This window comes from Microcebus murinus, chromosome 13 (assembly GCF_040939455.1).
Source record: "Microcebus murinus isolate Inina chromosome 13, M.murinus_Inina_mat1.0, whole genome shotgun sequence".
NCBI lineage: Eukaryota > Metazoa > Chordata > Mammalia > Primates > Cheirogaleidae > Microcebus > Microcebus murinus.
In genome coordinates, this window is record NC_134116.1 from 45,310,099 (window position 1) to 45,331,532 (window position 21,434).

Sequence of the window (21,434 nt, forward strand, 5' to 3'; positions counted from 1 at the left end):
ATCTGTGTCTTGAAAGGCCCCTAACTGTGAATTTATATGATAAGTATACTGATGCAATGCAAACTGACCTTTTATGCGCTGTTATAACTGCTTGTTGTTATTATCATTAAAATAAAATACAAAGCCATAGGGTACATTTATAGTACACATTGAATTTCAGAACTTAAAATTTTCCTTTTCAGTAAATTGTTCCCCAATCCATGGCAAAAGGCTGTCCATGGCTTTTGAGCTTTCTCTTAACATTTTATTTTGTGTGTCCTAGAAACTATGAACATGCTAAGATCCTATGAAAATATGAGAAATGCATTATGGATTTCCTTTTCCTTTTGGACTAAATTTGCTTATCCATAGCATGTGTATATGTGGTAGAACAAGGTATCTATTACAAGATGTCTGGTTTTAACACGGTATCTCATTTGTAACAAAAACAACCATTGACATAAAATAAGATTTTTAGATATTCTTCACTTTACAAAGAATTCCTGTAGACCAGATATTCCTGGTTAACATGGTACTTAGGTTATGTCATCTTTAGGGACTTTTATATCATTTATAGGGTTTAGAGTAGTTTCTTGTGTCTTATTTCTCTGAAACATTATCCACTGATTCAAACTAGAGACCAAATTTGTATATAATGTTGAATATGAAGAATTTGAAACAAAATTAAATACAGGATTAAATGGTAATATGAATGTCCTTGTTTTTTTCTCTTAAATTAACTAGATTAAAATCTATTTTAGCTTAATCACAGATTTTCACATACTCTTTCCCCATTATTCTTTTTGTCATTAGTTTCTCAGAAATTCTTTAAAAAAATATATTAGAAAGTAGACTAGTGTTAATTTTTGGAGTCAGTTTGATTAATTCCACCATGCATTAGACATCACAGAAGTTTGGTGATTTCAGCCACAAATACACTTATATATATGATATCTCCCCAAAAGAATATGCATAAAGGCGACTATGTACTTGTAGTTTGGACGTACATTCATTTAACATCCAAGCAATGGCACCAGATACCATCTCTTAATCCTGTTTCCTCTGGGTTGTTTCATTGACACACTCTGCTCTGTGGCCCGAGGAGCCAGCCCAACTCACATGTTCTCAGCACACAGCCTTGTCCAGGAGTGTACATCTTAGATCTGATATTCACCCTGTCTCCCTGTGAAAACGAGCCATGTGCCTATCCCTGAACAAGTAATAAGTGTCTAGGGGGACACACGATGCTGTTTGGAATGGGCCTTGCCCCTGGTCTCAGATTTAGGGATCAAAAGTGAGAAAGAAGTCCCTCCAAAACAAATGTGGGACACTATTACTGAAATAAATGAAAGTGGATTCTAGGCTGAAAGCAGCAACAAATAGTCAATACATGTACTCTTTAAGATTTTAATATTTAGACCATGTTCAGCAGAGAATATTGTAATGTGTGTTTGTGTGTATGTTAATGTGTGTGTGTGTGTGTGTGTGTGTGTGTTAGAATACTCTAATAGACTTGGTCATCTAGAAAAATTTCAGCTACTTATATAGGCAGATATCTTTGTTGGTGATGTTAGGAGGTTTATAGTATTTGGGTTTCTCCATCTGTCTCTTTCTATGTGGAAACACAGCCATTTAAATTTCAAAGCGAAGATTGCAGTAGCACTCCTACTTAATGAAGGTTTAGTCAGAATTATCTTTGCTGAGGGCACACACCTGTGTGTAGCTGGCATCTCAAACCTGGGTCTACCTGAAGTTCACTGCCGATAGTAATTGATTTCCTTCCTTCAGTCAGCTTAACATAGATCAAGAGTGAAGTGGCACTTGGCTACACACACACTCTCAGCAGCTGCAATTTTGCTGTTGCCTGTCATCCAGAGTCTTTCTTTTATGGTTTCCATAAAGGCTGGGAAAGTTTCTGAATTTAATTTTGAGACACTAACTGATTCTTCCTTATACATTTGAGTTAGGGAGAAATCCCACAATACCAGATCTGAAAAAATATTTGCCTCCTTTCATTTCATTGTCAAATTCTTACCTTTCCCTCTTTTTTCAGTGCCTGCAAGAGTTTTATAATTCATTTTCATTACTCAAACATTAGGAGATAATAAGTTGTTTTTATTTTTCAAAACTTAGCATTAATAAATGAGTAATATCATTACAAACACAAAAATATATACATGATTACACATATTTTGTTGCTTTATGTCTCAGATTTGAAATAATTTTATGCTATCCTCATGTCATAAAAGAGATGAAATGTTCTTATTTCTATAATATGGGGAAAGTAATGCACAATCCAAGGGGCTACTTGTTGTAGTACTTATTGTACAACAAGTCAAATACTCAATGGGAACTGCTGTTGCTTTTGCAAGTGTCACACAAAGCCTGAAAAAGTTACTAAAGAAAAGGATGGGGGTGGGGGAGAGGGGACAGGGATTGCCCTTCCCCATTCAGTGCAGATGCCTTTAAAGAACTGGGATTTCAATCACATTAGAATTAATTTACTATGTATGCATTGGGAAAACTAGCAAGGGAAATACATTTTCCTTTCCAGTGTAATGCTTAAAATAAGAACCAGGCCATAGGTAAATTATTTTGTAGTAGACACTGTTCTCAGATATAATGGTAACTATAAGAAGATTTATTGGATTTCAAAAATCATCATACCATATAGAATAAAAATTAAGGAAAAACATTATTTCAACTACAAAGTTAATGGAAACTACATTTGATGCTAGTGAAGTGTTGCATTGTATACCTAGAGGAGTCCATGCTAATAGTCCTATCTAACTGTCATTTTCTACTACCTTCTTTGCCCCTAATTTCCTAAGACAGGGATCCCTGAGTTGTGCTAGGTTCTCAATTGTTCTGAAATATCTGTAATTCCTCCCTTTAGAATGTCATTGCTTTTCCCACGCTCTCTTAAATCAGCCCCTAATCAACTTTTATTTGAATTAATGTAATGATTTTATATCTCATCAAATACTTTTCTAGTGAGAAAACTAAAGCAATGAAGAGATTTACTCTGAGGGGACTACAGGAAAACTTCAGATCTATGGTCAACCCTTCAAATTAGATAGGAGATATTTTTGAGCTACAGGGTAAATATTGGAATGTTTCTGTTAATATTTGTCAAAATAATTTTGTTGTTATTATATTTGACATTGTTATTATATATGATATTCACATATGTCAGCAAAAGTGAATTCTCAACAAAAATAGGTGGAATGGATTACAGATCAGGCATTTCAAATATCACATGGTTCTAAAATTAGAAATCATTATTTTTCCTTTATTGTTATGAAATATGTTGAATATAAAAACTACAGAGAAAATTTGCCATTTAAGTTATTCTAACATTTTATAACCTGTGGCTAATTAGTAACTATATTACTAGATTCTAACTATGTTAGAAAAAAATAATTTATGTTCGCTAGCATGCTATGCTGTTTTGATTTGCACTGCTTATAGTTCATTTAGTTAAACCTGAAAAACAGGCATATGGGGGGAAATCACATAATTTTCATGCAGTAATCATAGTAGAAGGATCCCTGATTTTTTCCCAAATATATTTGTTAAGAAGATTTTTATACATGCCTATATTTATGCATTCCTTATTTAGGTGGCTACAGGCTATTGTAAAACTCTTTATCATAATTTTCTTCATTTTTTAACTTTGCTACCTCTTAAAGATACCCTGTCTTTTAAAAATATTTGGATATGAATTAAAAGCCTAGATTTAATCACATTTTTTAAATGATTTATCTTAAAGAATAAGATACTTGTATACTAGAGTTTTTATTTAAGCAGCTCATGAGGTAACAATTACATGAGAATTCAGACTGAGACAAACCACTGAGGTACTGTTTTCAGTACCCAAATGGCCTCTATGAAACAGAGCATCCAGGGGTATATTTTCTTTTAACTTGACTTCATTTCTCCCTAATTAGTAGAGTGCAGTGTACCATTATGATGCCTGCTTCACCCCCTTGGTTCTTGCACCTCCCCTTGGGGATTTCCCAGCTGCTTTGCTTTACTGTTGTAATTGAAATCTTACTTGTTCCAGGCTGTAATTGATAGTGAACCCAACCATTTTATGTTTGTCATGCAACAGATGTACAACAAAAACACTCAAAGTGGCATATGGAAAAATGTCCCTACTAGAGTGAAATCAGATCCATTCCTATACCACAACTTACATTCTCTCAACATTTTAGGTTTTTGCCTTCTTACAAGTGCTTTGTTGCTGCTGCACAAGTCAATATAAAATTATAATATTCATTTGATATATAATGATTCTTCTTTAGCCTTGTTACATGATTCTATAGTAACGATTACACAGAGTAAAATGGATTAGTTAACAAGTATAGGGCTCTTTGTATATGTCTCTTGTCAAAGTGGTCACCAGTTTTAATAAAATAATTAACCTTACATAAATGTGTCTATGTCCATAAATCAATCAAGAGATATTTGAATTAACTATACTTTCTTATTTCTAAATATTTGCAAACACAAAATGAACCTCCAAATCAATTAATTCGAATTACATCTGTATCCAAGAGTCAGAGGCTTTGCTTCAAATATATTATCTTTTCAATATAATTTTTTGATTCCATATTACAGGCTATATTAAGTATTCAGAAAATGGTGCTGGATGTTTTATAATATTGCTTGATAGACTTTTGTATGGGTATATTGTCATATACCCACTGTCAAAGTCAGTGGCTTGATTAGTGTGGAAAGATACACTGTGGATTGAGCAGGACAGAGACTAGGGAAACTGGCCATGTCTTAGGATGGCCAACACCCTTTCCAGGTGGAGTGAGATGCCCGAATGCAGTGTCCATGGCATTAAGACTTTTTAGGCGGGTACCTTATGAAGTCAGATCCAGAAGTCAAGATCTGAAAAGAAAATATGAAAGAAAAATGAATCAAAGCATATAATGAATGGCAACTTTATAGTTCCAAGTACTCTTTTTAGCTTTCTTCAGAACCCCAGTCAATCCCTGAAAATGTGAGGACTAGCGTGGGAGGGAAAAATAATTGACAAGTGTTTGGAGGTGTGATAGCACACCAACCAAGAGTTTGAGGATGCGAATCAGAGCTCTGAGCCCCAGTGGAGACGTAAAAGGCTAATTAGCTTACTGGGGCGGAGGAATGAATAACTGATAATCTCAGAGAGGTATTTTTGAAAAATGATTGATGATATGACAGCATGTAGATTTGAAGAAAGAGAAGTGGAGGCAGGAAGATGAGATAAAGCTTGTTAAAATATCCAGGTACGATTCAAAATTGAAGACAATGGCAGAGGACCTTGGGGGGACCCCATGCATAAAAAGACATTTCTGAGGGGTGACTGGCATGACTTTCTGCCACATTCTGTGAACAGCGAAAGAAACAAAAAGTGGAAAATGGCCCAAGTATCTGTAATCTGACTAGAAACTGTTTTCACATTAGTAAAAGAGAGAAGGTATTGGAAAAAAAACAACAATAATAATAACAGATTTGGGGGATAAAGTAAAAAAATGGGGACATAATATCTTGGAAATTGTGCTGATATATCTATATAGTATAAAGTGCATATTCAAGATGAATTTGGAGTTCAAGAAAGTGAGAAATGTAATTGGACATAAAACATAAGAATTGATCATTTCATATTAACAAGTTACATAATATTTTAAATATATTTCAGAATATTCCATAAGATGGCAATTTTAAATATAAATGTTAGGAAATTTATAATATTATATTATTTTTAAAGTGTTTAAAAAATATTTTCCATCTTTTGAAATAAATAATGTTTATATAAAATATATTAGGAAACTAATTAAAATTTCATTATTGTGTTTTGTAGTTTACCAAAGCACACATTGGATAATCATTTGAGCATGTTAGTTCTTTGCCCTAGTTGAAAATGTATTTCCAGTGCTTTTCTTTTTTCAGTTCTGAATTATTCAGATAAGTGATGTTATTTTAAAGTGATCATTTTTTTCTTTTGAATAAAAGTCTACTATAGAGATTAGTTTATCATATATTATAAGCAGAAGAGAGAAATGAGTTGCTCTAAATAATTGTAATACATCATGTTTTCTCTTTAAGTCAGAAAAAGGATAGAAACACGGCACTTATATTTAGCTGTGTTTGTAATAAGACATGGCTATAAACTCATACACTTTATTTCGATTGTAATATTAAAATGCAAACATTCACATGAGTTTTTATGTACTATAGTTTTTCATGCTAGCATGAAAAATTGTGTTAATATTGGTTTAATTTTAATGAAGTAGAACAAAAGGTTGTAAAATATATCAAATACATTTTAGCTATTAATATCAGAGTAAGTTCTTTCTATTGGAAACATGACTAAATTTAACATTATTCTTAATGCATATACGAATATGTACAAAGTATTTATTTTATTAAAAATTCTTAATGTTTTTTTCTGAATCGGAATCAACAATGAGCTTTTTTAAAAAAATTATTTTTAGAAATTAAATTAAATTTAAATACTTCTGCAAATATAAATCTGAAAGCACATGATACTGCTGAGTTGATTGTATTGGCCCACATTTCTCAAATGGCTGAAGTGTATCCAGAGAGGGACTCTAGAAGAAGGAAGTTGGAATGGCTTTCCAGGTAAACAATAGGGAGTTTTTGAGATGTACAGAAAAGTGAAAAATGAGGATAAGATAATATTGCATTTTAAATTTTTTATGCTTTAATTTTAATATTTGATGTTTAATTTTTCTTTATGTTTTGGTGAAAATTTGGTATGTAGTTTCGTTCACACCATCTTCTTACTGCAATTGAAGTTTTCGGGCGCGCTGATTAAAAAGGAAGAGAAAGAAGCTCTGGGTGTTAATTCCCGTGGGTGTTTGGTTGGCAGTTGTGTCCTGTAACTCTGTTGCCTGGGGATTGCTTTTATCTTCTTGAAACCTATTTGATGAAAATATTACAAAAATCTCATAGCTCCATAAAAATGACTGAGAAGGTTACTATTTAAGGAGAAAGTCATTTGACCATAAAGAATTGAAACGTGATATTTTGTATATGTCTTTAGTAGACTTTTGGTCAGGGTATCATTGGAAAGAAGGAACAGAAAAAGGAAGGGTTTCTGTTCACTACACAGTGTTATTCTCTCCCTTCCCATTCCCATTACTTGGTATGGAGAAGGAAAACAAGAATCAGGAACAGAGAGCAAAGGAAAGAGTGGAAGAACAAGCTTAAAGATGGAAGGTTTTCTACAGGAAGACTAGCTCAGAGAGGAGCTGAGGAACATAGTGATTCTGAGATGGGTCTTCGGAACCTGATCGTTCTGGCTTTACCATATATTTTTGCCTCATTTTGTATAGGACTGTTAACTTCTCTGTCCCTCACTTTTCTTCTGTGTAAAATGAAGCCACCAACAGTATCTTAATTCATGAGGATTAAGTGAGTTAATACTGGTAAAGCATTTGGAAAAGTATCTGGCATATTTTAAGTGCTAAGTATTTATTAAGTGCAAAATAGAAGGAAACTCAAAAGAATACTGATTTTGGAGAGAGTTTGGAATTAAGGAAGACAATTTTAAAAATGAAAAGCTTCAACTAACTGTATTTCAAATATGCAAGCTGAAACAGTTGACCTTCATAATTTTGGCATCTCCTATGACCTGGCAATTCCATCCATGCATGGGTAACATGTGCCAAGAAAATCCTCCCACAGTTTCCACACAGGTGGTCCCATACGTCAACACCGACAATGGGCAATGAGGAGGATGCTGATTTTTAGCATTTCCTTGGGTACATATTTTATACTGGACACTTTTATAAGTAGTTTTTATACTTCAGCACTGTTATTCCTCTGGCTAACTACATGAGGCAGACCAATTTATAGAAAAATTTTATGGCTGAGTGGTATTCCATGGTATATATATACCACATTTTATTAATCCACTCATGTATTGATGGGCACATGGGTTGTTTCTACATCTTTGCAATTGTGAATTGTGCTGCTATGAACATTTAAGTGCAGATGTCTTTATTATAGAATGTCTTTTTTTTTTCCTTTGGGTAGATACCCAGTAGTGAGATTGCTGGGTCTAATGGTAGGTCTACTTTTAGTTCTTTGAGCTATCTCCATATTATTTTCCATATAACAAAAGCATTTGCCCCCCCTGGAATATTCTGAAATTAAAAAAAAAAATGAAGCTCAGAAAAGTGACTTATCCCAGATCATGTAGCTATCCATCAGGGATCTGGAATTCAAGCTAAGCAATCTGACCCAGAATCTTGCTTACCCATCAATCATAGCAAATAGTAGTCAGGAACAAAGCAAGTCAATGATAAGTTTATTCAGAAATATTTATTCAAATTTCAAAAAGGGCCAGAAACACTTCCAGACATCATCGAAGGTAAAGTATGTGTGTATGGGGGAGATGATACTTCCAATCTCAAATAGCTCAATTTATTTTGCATAAATCAGATAAAAAAAGCAAAAATTACCATTTAGTGAAATAAGTACCAATGTAGGGGCACAGAGAATAGATTTAACTTCTACATCTGTAAATGTTGGGTTCAGATAAAGATATAATAAAGGAAGGAAACTATGAATGAAATCACTAAGAAGATCAATAAGTTTGTTAGGCAGACAAAAGTGGGTATTAGGAAGACATTCCAAACAGAAGGAATAGTGTGTAAATTTTTAGAAAAACTCCATGAGAATGGTATTTAAATAAGAAAGGTGTTCATTTCAGCAACACATATACTAAAATTGGAAAGATACAGAGAAGATTAGCATGGCCCCTGCACAAGGATGACATGCAAATTCGTGAAGCATTCCATATTTTTGGCTGGGTACGGTGGCTCACGCCTGTAATCCTAGCACTCTAGGAGGCTGAGGCGGGCAGATCACTCAAGGTCAGGAGTTCAAAACCAGCCTGAGCAAGAGTGAGATGCCGTCTCTACTATAAATAGAAATAAATTAATTGGCCAACTAAAAATTATATAGAAAAAAATTAGCCGGGCATGGTGGAGCATGCCTGTAGTCACAGCTATTTGGGTGGTTGAGGCAGGAGGATTTCTTGAGCCCAGGAGTTTGAGGTTGCTGTGAGCTAAGCTGATGCCACAGCACTCTAGCCTGGGCAACAGAGTGAGACTCTGTCAAGAAAGAAAAGAAAAGAAAAGAAAAGAAAAGAAAAGAAAAGAAAAGAAAAGAAAAGAAAAGAAGAGAAAAGAAGAGAAAAGAAGAGAAAAGAAGAGAAAAGAAGAGAAAAGAAGAGAAAAGAAGAGAAAAGAAGAGAAAAGAAGAGAAAAGAAGAGAAAAGAAGAGAAAAGAAGAGAAAAGAAGAGAAAAGAAAAGAAGAGAAAAGAAAAAATGAGAAAGAAAGAAAATAAAAGAGATCATTTGTAACATTTGAATAACATAAACATTATTGGCACTCCAGTCCTCATATTAATATTTATCTTAGACTATTGGGAAGAAGATCTCATATCAGATTTTGATTCTCAAGAAAGAGGGGCCAAGAATATATAATAGAAATAGAAATAGAAATGCCTTTTATATAATAGAAATGCCTTTTCATTTTGAACTTCATTGTTCACTACCATGGACATTATCTAGTTCAAAAAAATGTACATAGTTTCTTTCAACTTTGTTATCCCATGTGACTAAATGTTTTCTCACTTTTATTCCTATCTATTCTGTGCATATCTGCTGTTCTCTTTGTTTCTGATGTCTCCACTACTTAGTATTGCTTTCTTACCCAAACCTTAGTATTTCTCACACCTGGAAAAAGATATGTAGTTTTTTTTTATATTTTAAATTCATATGCTTTTGATTTTCAACTTTTATTTCAAATTAAATTTCTAGGGTCATAGTCAAGTTTTATTTCCTGTTTGCTTTTTATAATTTGAGTAAATAACTTCTTTGTCCTTGAAAATCTTCTTTAATCAATATGTATTTAATAGATTAGGAGAAGGGTCAAATTAAGATCAGTTCTCCTTTTCAATTTGATAATATATGACTGTCTTCTAAAATTTTCTGTGCAAAAGAAATAAAGCTCATTGATTATAAATTTATTAATAGGCATTCTAGCGTAAAAAATGTCTGTTGGGATGGTTAGGTGGTAGGACAAGGACATGTTTTGTAGCATCATTACAAAGCCACAAAGAAAAAGTTAACCCAGCACATAATACAGATTCAGTGGGAAAAAAAAATAGAACTGTAGATCGTCCATCACTTTTGTGTCATGACCTCTGCTGGATCTACTAGCAAATTCTGTGTTATTGAATCACAATGACAGACCCAAATACAAATGTCGTGACTTTGCTGTGTTCTCTGGGTCTTGCCATATCACCATCACCATTTTATATTCCCTTCCTGGGGACACTTTGGAAGATTTAGAGGCTTTCAGCCTAATCTGACTGGCTCCACACAAACAGCTGGAGCTTTGCCCAGAGCCGAGCCTGATTATGTCAACAAGACAGCTTCGTCCACAGGGGAGCTCCAGCCGGGTGTGCGGGAGTTCTGGGAACCGCCATGAATTAGCTTTATACGCTCCAAGAGGCAATTTCCTACAAAAACAGACTTCACAAGCTGCCAGAGGAAATTGTTTCCCATTGGAACTAGGCCTAGCTCGTGATTGTCTTTAGTGACTATGCCACTTTAGTAGTCAGTCCTCAGGACATAGCAGGCCTGGCCCTTGCCTTCTTGCATTTCTCCACAGAACCAGGCCCAGTTAACACGGAACACGTCAATACAGTTCTCTAGTAATTGTGGAGCTATTGTTTTGCACCCAATTATTTAAGTTACTGTTTTTAAGTTTAAAATTTATCTAACAAGACAGTTATGTTCTGACCTAAACTTAAAGGTTGCTGCTATAACTTAAAAGAGGGTATTCTATTAAACATAGCATCCAGGTTAAGATGACAAATAGAAAGCACTCTACAGTTCATTAACCTTTTGCTGAAGTGTGAAATGGAACAATAGGAAGCTTCACTTACAGATGTACTTAAATATTAGTGACATTTAAGTAAGTGTTATGCATTTTTAACTCTTTGCTATATTTCTTTACATAGAGTGTTCTACCTGGAAGACCACAAGAAAGGTTAACTCTTAGATTCTCCTGTGTGCAAAGAATTGACATCTTACAGAAAACCAGTTACTGTTTAGTTAAGTACATACATAGTACACTATACAGATAGCAGACAATCAGTGATAGAAATGACTTGACCATGGCTTGAACTGTTTAAATAGATGACAATGAGCTGACAAATACTTAAGTTCAATGAACCTGCTACCAAAATATCTGGTTCTATGGAAGAAAAACTGCTCTTTGTAGAGTGAAAAAGTTCAAATCTTATAAATTCATTCCTTTGCAATAATATAACCCTCTTTTTATACACATTCTCTATACACTTTGGTGTCCTCTCAACATTTGTTTGCCAGTTTGTGTTCTTGAATATAATTTTTATATGTCTAATGGTCTTTCACTTTATAAACTTTTAGGTGCATACATATTATATAATTGTATCCAAAATTACAATTTATATTTATAAATTTTGTAGAAGGCCATGAGAACACTAGAATCTTCTCAATCCCTTAGACATTTGCTTCATAGGAAGTACAAAAGGTCCTGTGATGTTTTAATCTAAAAACTAATGATTATATACTTATGAAGGCCTACTCCACAAACATTTGATATAACTTCTGTCACACAGTTGTGACTTCTTTTCTATATGAAATTGTTAAGCAACTGTAGGTGGAAATAGGAAGAAATGTACAAATCACCATTGATTCAATCATTCACCTATTAAAAATAAGGTATCCATCACATACCCTAGTAAAAATAATCAAAACATTGTAAAGATTACAAAGGTAAGGGATAGTGCCCACACCCAATGTGATTATTCTTCCTAAATATGAAGGATAGGTAGATGGTGAGTATAGAAAAATCAGAGTATTATGTTGGCCACAAGAGAGGCAGAGTGGGTGAGGAAGACAGGATTATGATCCCCTTAGCCTTGGAGTGGAGAGAACATCAAGCAAGGTGTTATAGAGGATTTGACATTTAAGACTGAAAACAAGCTGAATTTACACTGATACAAGTACAAGTGAAGGATGGAGAGCAGTCAAAGGGATCAGTGTGAATAAGACAAGATCTGGGCTCCAAAGAAGAGTTTCAGTTAAGTTTAATTAGAAAGAAGACAGATAAGTTGGGGCATACTGCCTAATGTTACTTGGAGAAATCTGTAAAGCAGCATAGCACTCTTTAGATACATTTACCTGGAATTCGTGTGCAAGGTAGTTGGAAGAGGAGAGATTAATTGCCTAGGAGAGTACATGGTACAGTATATGTTTTAAAGTAGGAACAGTGAAAATGAAAAGAAAGGAAGACTTTGAGATACAAAAAGACCTGACAACTGATTCAACTGATGTGAAGAATAGGCAAGACATTAAGATTCTGAGCCAGAGTGATTTGGGGCACATTGCTTCCATCAACAAGTATGAGGAGCAGAGGAAGAACACAGGTAGCAGTACAAATAATTCAGTGCTGTGCATGATTAATATATCACTGGTATTGCAGCCTAGCAGCTTAAGATCTCTGGAGAAGACCCAGGCCCAGAGAAACATTTGGTAATTATGTGATTTAAACTAATGGTTAAATGTCTCTGAATTTAAATTAACAGCTATTTCATAAGATTGCAATTGTGAAAAAAAAGTGTATATTTTAGATTTTGTTTTATTGGATATTTTGGAAAGGTATTTAAGCATTATAGCCTAAATTTATCCAAATTGTATCATCCCATATATATATATATATATGTGTATATATATATATATATACATGTGTTAATATATAAACAGATTGATAAATGTATAATCATTATTCATGTCTTAATATACTCATTAATACATAGTGTGTACTTAATATACATTTTTCACATGTATGTGAAAAATATTTTGATAAAATATATTTTATACAAATTTAATTTTGCATAAATGTGTCTGAAGCTTATTATTAATAGTCAAAATTTATCATCATTAACAATAAAATTTAGGGAAAAAACATACAGTATTATAAGGAGTTAAAGTATTTAAATTTCTGCAACTTTTTAAGACACTTCCTTGAATCCAAGGATATTCTAATTGCTTTAGCAATTAATTACCTGTAAATACATTATCAAACCCAACTATGTATAAAACTTTTGTATGCTATATGTTTATTACAAGTTTTAGTTCTACTGAAAACAGATAATATAATTTTTATTTATAGCCTTTAAAGAAAATGTTTTTGTATTTTGAGTTGGATTTGGTTCCTCTCAGCCACCAATTCTCCCTTTGCATTGTGTTATGTCAAAGAGGATTTTTTTTCAGATACTTGTACAGTTATCATCATCATTGAACTCTGAAAATTGTAGCAGCCTCCTGTGTTTTGGTCTGTACTCAATACATGCACAGCTGTGTGAAACGACAAGAAATGTATTTGTAATCTTGCCCCATAATGTTATATGCCTTAAAAAACAATGGCATATAAGGAATCATGGAGACCTTTTTGTGCTTTGTTTTGTACACTGACGTTTTTGTTATACTAGTTATTTGCCAAGTACCTAAATCTATGAGCATTGTTGTTTTGGATGCTCAGGGTCATGTTCTTATACTTGGGTAAAAATCCAGTCTTAAATTTTTCCTACTAATTGTAACCCAAATGTACTAATATGGTGACTCACATTGTACATCTGAGAGTGAAAGACAGCAATTCATCATGACAACAATTGATTTGGACACATCTTAATATACAGGCTCATTTCTCAGTCTCAGTTTTAATTTGGTGCTTGAGATGAAATTCTATTTATGAAAATCAAATAGAGGTTAACTGAAGATTAGGCTGTTCTGCTGTTTAAATGTTCTCAGCTTTGATATGACACCAGTGTGGCATCCAGGTTTTATTTCTGTGTTTGTGTTGGTTTCATCTTCCTGTCTCATTTCTTCAAGTCAACAAACACACACAAATGGTGAACAAGAATTAGTATGCTTGTCACAGCTTGCTATCATTTTGGAATTCCCTTGTAAAAATTCAGAATATAAAAGGCAAAGGAAACAATGCCTGTGCAGTGCAGCTTAATTTCTAGGAAAGATTGGTGTATAGAAGCCACACCTCATGCATTCTACCGCCAATATTAAAGAGCTTTTTTAGCTTGAAACAAAAAGAGTTCATAGATATATTTTAAAAGTGCAAAGTGCTGTACGCCAGCTAATAGGAATAACAGTACACACTTTAGGTCAACAACCTAGTATGCACCAAAGATATGTATGACAGAAAGACACACTACTGCCTGAGACTGAAAACCCTTACCTGCAGAGGAATCCATCCACAGAGAGCCTGATTCTCTGTGTATTAACCTATGGGATCTTTTTTAATAGTTGCAGCTGTTTCCATTTTATGTGTTTTATTTCTACTAATTTTTTTTTCAGTTTGGTATTTGTTCCTTAGGTACAAAATGTATGAAAAGAACAATTTAAAATGTTATAATTTAACAAAAGGTATACATTATCTAGCTTTAATTTACATATATGCAAATCATTTTTAATTCACCCTCCCTTCTCTTCCTAGACCAAAAAAATATATTTTTAAAAATTATTTATGAAATTGTGAAAAATAATCAGCTGTATAACTGTTTATTTAAGATATCCTGAGTTAGTTTGCATATACATTGGCCAAGGATAAATTGAAATATCTAAAATTTATACATTTTGAATTTTATAGAATTGTCCTAAGGTTATTATTGTGTGGACAGCTACACTTAGGGTAAAGGACTTAATCTAGATATCCACCGGGTCATAACTCAAATCTTAATCTCTTGATCTTTTTTCATGATTTAAATATCAATAATACCTTTAATTACATATGGTAAATATTTATGAATGTACATATATTAATATTGTCTTTAGTTCATATTCTATTTAATTAGAATATATTTATTAACTTGGTAAACTCTGAGATGGTTTTTATTTATGAAAATAAATTTAGTTTTATATGCTCTTTTTTGGAGCAATCAATAATGAAGTCAAGTTAGTGACCAGTGAGAAACCAGGCAAATTGCCACAGGTCAATAGTCTCTAGGCTTGTCAAAAGTCAAGGTAGACTTCGAACAGTCATACAGCTGTGTTCAGCCAGTGTTCCTTTCCCTTTACACATATATTCCTACCTCTATTGTTAAAATTATATCTTGTGCGTATGCTGCTAGTCACTGAGAAGCCAAGTTCATGTTGCGTATTTTCATTTCTAGCTGCAAGTATTTGTTCCAACTATATTTCCATTAAGGTTTTATTGATGTTTTTGTAATATTTATAACTTGGCAAGCCCAATTTGTTGTTCTTTTGTTTGGCCTTCCTCTCCACAAATTCAAAACCAAAGGTAATGAAAAGCTGGAACAATTTCCCTTTCTTTAATATAATTTTTATATGTGTTAGCCTTGGGGTTGGATGTAAATGAGCTATTTTTGAATATAAACTTTGAATTTCTGAATAGTGATTTGATAAATGTAAAATAGGCTGGGAAGTTGTGATTTTGAAATAAATTATGGAACGCCAGGATTCTAGACATAAACTACAGTTTTTCAACATTCTAAAAGGGATTGCTCTTTATTTCACTTCTGTTTTGAAAGTCGAGTTAATTGAGGAATAATTCACATAGAGTAAAATTCACCCTTTTCAGTGACCATTTAATTATGTTTAACAAATGGATACAGTTGTGCATATCCATTTGTTAAACATAAAACTGCCACCACAATCAAGATATGAAAAATTTCCAGCATCTCAAATAATTCCCTTCTACTACTTCATAGTCAACTGCTCCCTTAATCTCAGTCCAGCTTATAGTTGCCAGTAATCTGTTTTTTGTCCCCACATTTTTGCTTTGTCCAGTTGTAATACAGATAGAATCTTATAATATGTTACTGATTGTGGCTTTTCAATTTTCTCTCACTTTTAGAAATGCCCTTATCAATTCCCTTATTTGGCTGTATATATAACACCTAATAGAGAAAAATATCCTTACCAAATGTTGGCGTGGCAAAAAGTATACTTTTAATGCTACATATACATAAAATAAAGAAAAAATTATTTTCTCCCCAAATTATTATTGTTTTAGATGTAGGGCTTACAACAAAATTTAAGGAGCGATCACTTTGGATCTCCAAGTTGTGTTTAATAAGTGATTCTAATTTCTATAAAAATGTTTTTGTTATTCTATCTTTTCCTTGACTCCCTACACTCTTTGTCACTTTTTCTTAATATACTATTTTTATATTTACTAAGACAAGTTAGTGATTTATGGACATTTAAATTAGTTTAGCTGTGTTCTGTTATTCCAAAACATTGTGTACTCTCTGATAGACTTTTAAAAAACAGTGCTTTTCTTGGATGATTTATGATCTGCAATATTGTTCATAGATTCCCATGGTTTCACCTTAAAATGTAAATTGAGTAACACAATTAGGATATATATATACACACATATATATATGGAAAAAGCACATACGTTTGATATACCATCCATATATACATATATATGGAAAAAGCACATACATTTGATAATTGAGGTGAAACTTAGTATTTGGTTCATTTGTCAGTCATATTATCATTATTTTTTTAGGAGTTTCATTTTGGTAGTACTATATTTATATTGCTCTTATGAAATGGTTACATCAGTGGAATTCTGAAATTATTATGCATTTAGAATAACATTAGTATCACAGAGAACTTTTGAAGTCCCAAACTATGCCTTGATTTAGCTTCTTATTCCAAGAGGTTACTGATTTACACTTATGCTTTCGTTTATGCTCACATCAGCTCTATAAATTAGTTATTAGGACTTTCATGTTTTCAACTTAGTATTCTATGTGTTGTCTTTTATTTTGTCTGGCACTATTTTCCTCAGATGTTATTTCAGATGTCAGTTTGAATTTAATTTCTAAGTAGATATGCTTGCCATTTTATCTGTAATGAAACAGGATAGATCAGTTTATATTCAGTAATAAAATAAAAATAAATAATAGGTACCTTTTGTTGTTTAATTAATATATTTTAAGAACATATGTAATCCCCAAGGAAGGCTTCTTATCTTTTTACATTTATGGTGTGTCCCTAAGTATCCCATAGGTAAGGGAAGTGTAAAAGACTGTCATCCTCATGTTCCAGGTCATTCTCTTTAGGTAAGTCCCTGGTACCCATTAGTTCACATTTAAAGCAACTCTACTGCTTAAAATTGAACATGGATAAAATATAAACTCTTGAGACCCTCTCCACTAGCTATCAAGCTCTTTGAATATATTTAGCCTTCTCTCACGAATGGTGCACAATCACCCGGTCACTCCAGGTTTTTGGATAACAGTCTTCACTCCATACTTTCTAATTATTAGCAAGTCCAGTGGACTCCTCCTTTGAAACATAGTCCTTGCCTGAAACTTTCCCTTCACTGCAACCATCACCAGGACTCACATTCAATTCACCACCATCTGCTGCTTAGAATATTAGTAGAAACTTCTGACAGTCTTTGCTTTCACTATTATCTTTCTATAGTGACTCAAATGATCCAGTCTCTGCTACATCTCTGAATTCATTTTATGCCCTTTTCCTCTGAATTAGTTTCCTACTACTTCTGTAATAGATTATCACAAACTTAGTGGCTTAAAACTACACAAAGTTATCCTACATTTCAGGAGGCTGAAAGTCCAAAATCAGTTTCACTGAACTAAGATCAAGGTATCAGCTGATCTTATTCCTTCTGGAGGTTCCAGGGGAGAATCTAATTATTGGCCTTTCTTGCTTCTTGCATATTGGCTCATAAGCCCTTATTTGCATCACTCCAACTTTTTCCTTTATATGTCCTACCCCTCTTTTATAGTCAAGTCTTCCTCTACCTCCATATTGTAAGATACATGTGACTATAAGTATGTTCCACCCTTATTATCCAGGATATTTCCCTCATCTCAAAATTCTTAATTAAATCTACAAAGTCCCTTTTGTCATAAAAGATACCATCTGCAGGTTCTAGGGACGAGAACCTGAATATCATTGGGAATTGTTATTTAATTGACCATACTCCCTGCTTTGCTCTGCTGAAGCCCAAGCTGTTTCCTTAAACAAGTCAAGCCATTTACAGCCTCTGAAATTTTTTTGTTTATTATTCCTTCTGCCCAAAATATGACTTCTTCTTATCCTTTATGTCTCAGCTCAAAAGCCATCTGTATTTTAAAAATCTTCCCTTCTTCCCATTCTCTCTTTAGTTTTGTATTATTTTCTTCACAGCCCATATAATTCTGATATATTATTTTATTTTTTTTGTTACTATCACATTGCCTCCACCACGATAAGGTCAGGATCTTTGTCCTCTTCATTGAAGCATTTCCTGGATTTACAGTAATGACAAGAACACAGTAATCTCTTAAATATAAATTGAGCAATCTAATGCATTATTCCAAGTATATAGGCAAGGAAACCTACTTATAGGCGTTAAGTAAATTGTTTAAGGTCACACAGCTATTAGCGGCAGAACTGAAATTTCCTTTCAGATTTGTCTGACCTCAAAACCCACATTCTTTATATTGCCTCTTTTTTAAAAAACGGAATTTAACTCCAACCACCACCTTTATTATGTATCTGCATAAGCCACAAGAAGAAAGAATCAAAACCAGGAAAGACAGCATTTGCATTCTTTTAGGGAATCCTGGAGAGCAATGCGCCTGTAAGCTGTATTGGAAACTCTCTTTGCTTTTTTTCTGACATTGTGCCATTTGGATCCAAATTGTGGTGAATCCAAGCTCAGGGAGTGATTTATGTAAGTTTTTGAATATGTTGTACAATATGGTCCTTAATATGTAAGTTTTCTTTGTATCATCCCCCAAATGATTATGGAATGTTAAATAGAATCATTCTTTGGGTAGTTTAATTGAAATCATTAGGGAGTCTCTAGGTTATAATTCAGCACTAAAAATATAATTTTATATGTGAAATTACACCTTTTCATTTATTATTTCTTTAAAGATAACCATCAATGCCTCACCAAAGGATTGATTGTGATCAATAGGCAAAAGTTTAACTATTTTTTTAAGGAGATGAGAATGATTTCCTTCCATGATGCCATGTAGTTTGTGGTGTTTTTTGGCACCATTTATTGTGTCAAGCTGTTTGTCTATCAGCCATATTCTTGAATCACCACATTCATGTGGAGTAGTTGTTTGGACATGTGAGAAAACTAGCATTTTATTATGTTGAGTTTGTTTTGAAACACGTCTACTTTTCCCACTTCCTTGGCAATTTTGATTTAGCTAGACAGATAGCCTAACAAACTTGTTTTATGCTTTTTAAAAGCTTTCCTCACAATATGCTTTTAGTATAAATTAGAGTTCAGACAATAAAGTTTATAACCGGTTCCAAACTTTACCCCAATATGGTAGGAAAGATGTACAACGCATCCAAAGGAAGAAAGTATTGTAAAATACAATATAAACAATTTGGGTAATTCTATGAGTTGTGTATTAAATTATTTAGAATATTGAATACTAGAGCATAGTTGCTGAGGTGAACCAAATATGCTTTGAGTCCAGGCCTAGGCTGTAGACATACATCAATAACCAGTCTGTTTTCCTGAAGATCAATACATTATCATTTTCATTTAAAATTATATTAGGTTGTCCTATGGAAACTCATTATTTAACAATATTCATTGGTTAACTCTTTCATATAAAGAAGAAATTTACAAATTATTTTCATTTTATACTATAAAACATCTGCTTTTTATATTTAATCTGCGTTTTCACCTACATATTCATAATGTATATTAATTTCTTCCTATATCTAATTAAATATTTTGCAGTGATTTTCTTTGTATATTCTATACTGCATGCATAAGTTGAGCTCATGCGTATTGTATTTACTACTTCTTTCTGTTTTTTAAATGGGACATGACTCAATATGCTGCTTTTATTACATACATTACATGAAAACACTGTGATCATCAAAAAGACTTAATTCTTTCGTTTTAAAATTTATGGAAAACTAAAACCATATAAATATATGTGGAAAGTACAGCTGCTTTTTTTCTGTTCATCATATAAAAATAATCTCAAATTCCTTCATATGTACAATTTTAGTATTGTTAAATTTAAGCGTAATGGAAAACATGAGACTACATTTCTATTTCTCAATAATTTTGCATATATTTGAAAGTTGTTTTTTTTTTTTTGAGACAGAGTCTCACTTTGTTGTCCAGGCTAGAGTGAGTGCCGTGGCGTCAGCCTAGCTCACAGCAACCTCAAACTCCTGGGCTCCAGTGATCCTTCTGCCTCAGCCTCCCGAGTAGCTGGGACTACAGGCATGCGCCACCATGCCCGGCTAATTTTTTATATATATATCAGTTGGCCAATTAATTTCTTTCTATTTATAGTAGAGACGGGGTCTCGCTCTTGCTCAGGCTGGTTTTGAACTCCTGACCTTGAGCAATCCGCCCGCCTCGGCCTCCCAAGAGCTAGGATTACAGGCGTGAGCCACAGCGCCCGGCCGAAAGTTGTTTTTTATTTCAAAGTATTACTGGGGTAAAAATGTTTTTGGTTACATGAATCAATTTGTAATGCTTGCATCAGGGTTACAAGTGTGCCCATCACCTAGATAGTGTTCATTGTACTCATTACACAGATTTTCACCTATCTCCTCCTCCCCACACCCTTCTGCTTGGCTTCCATTGAGATTTACTTCCCTCTATGCCCATGTGTGCTCATCAGTCTGTTCTAATTTGAGTATATGTAGTGTTTGTTTTTCCATTCTTTAGATACTTCATTGCACTTGCTTCACTAAATGTAGAGATAATTATGTATTACAATCTATAAAAACAGACATAAACTATTTGTACCTGTTAAAATAGATGTACATTTTAACATTCTGCAGTATAGTTTTATACTCAAATATATTAGCAATCCCTATGTGGCACATATGTGGTAGCTTATGTCCATCCAGAATTAAGGAAATTTAATTGATTTTATTTAATGTATATCCTTTTAAAGTAATAAGACTGTTTATATGTTAATGGTTTTAAAAACTCAGGAAGGCACAAATTCAGATTAATCTGTTCAGTGTAGCTCTAGTACTACATCATGAAATTTATATTTATAATTATGACTCTGCACATATCACAAACTAAAAGTAATTTCTTGATGTGATTCCGGTTCTAAATGTTCAAATATTGGTAATCCATAAAAACATGTTCATTTTAACTTTTAATTAACTTAACCAGAGATGTCCATTTCCTAATAATTATACATAAATGTGAGAGCATGCTAAACATTTGAGACCTGCATGTCAAGAAAAAATATAAACGTATGAAATAATTAAATTGTATACATATGCATGTAAATAGAAAATATTAATACTTATGTACATGTGTGTGTGTATTAAATGAACCTCATTATATAGTTAGC

General features: G+C 33.1%; 1 protein-coding gene and 1 non-coding gene across 7 annotated transcripts in view; both read left to right on the top strand.

The window, feature by feature from the left end:
- PCDH9 (protocadherin 9) overlaps positions 1 to 21,434 on the top strand; it is an 864,876-nt gene that overhangs the window by 374,034 nt on the left and 469,408 nt on the right. The window lies entirely within an intron of this gene.
- On the top strand, positions 8,701 to 8,807 carry LOC142875271 (U6 spliceosomal RNA). Its single transcript, XR_012922667.1, has one exon. It is a non-coding gene; the product is annotated as a U6 spliceosomal RNA (small nuclear RNA).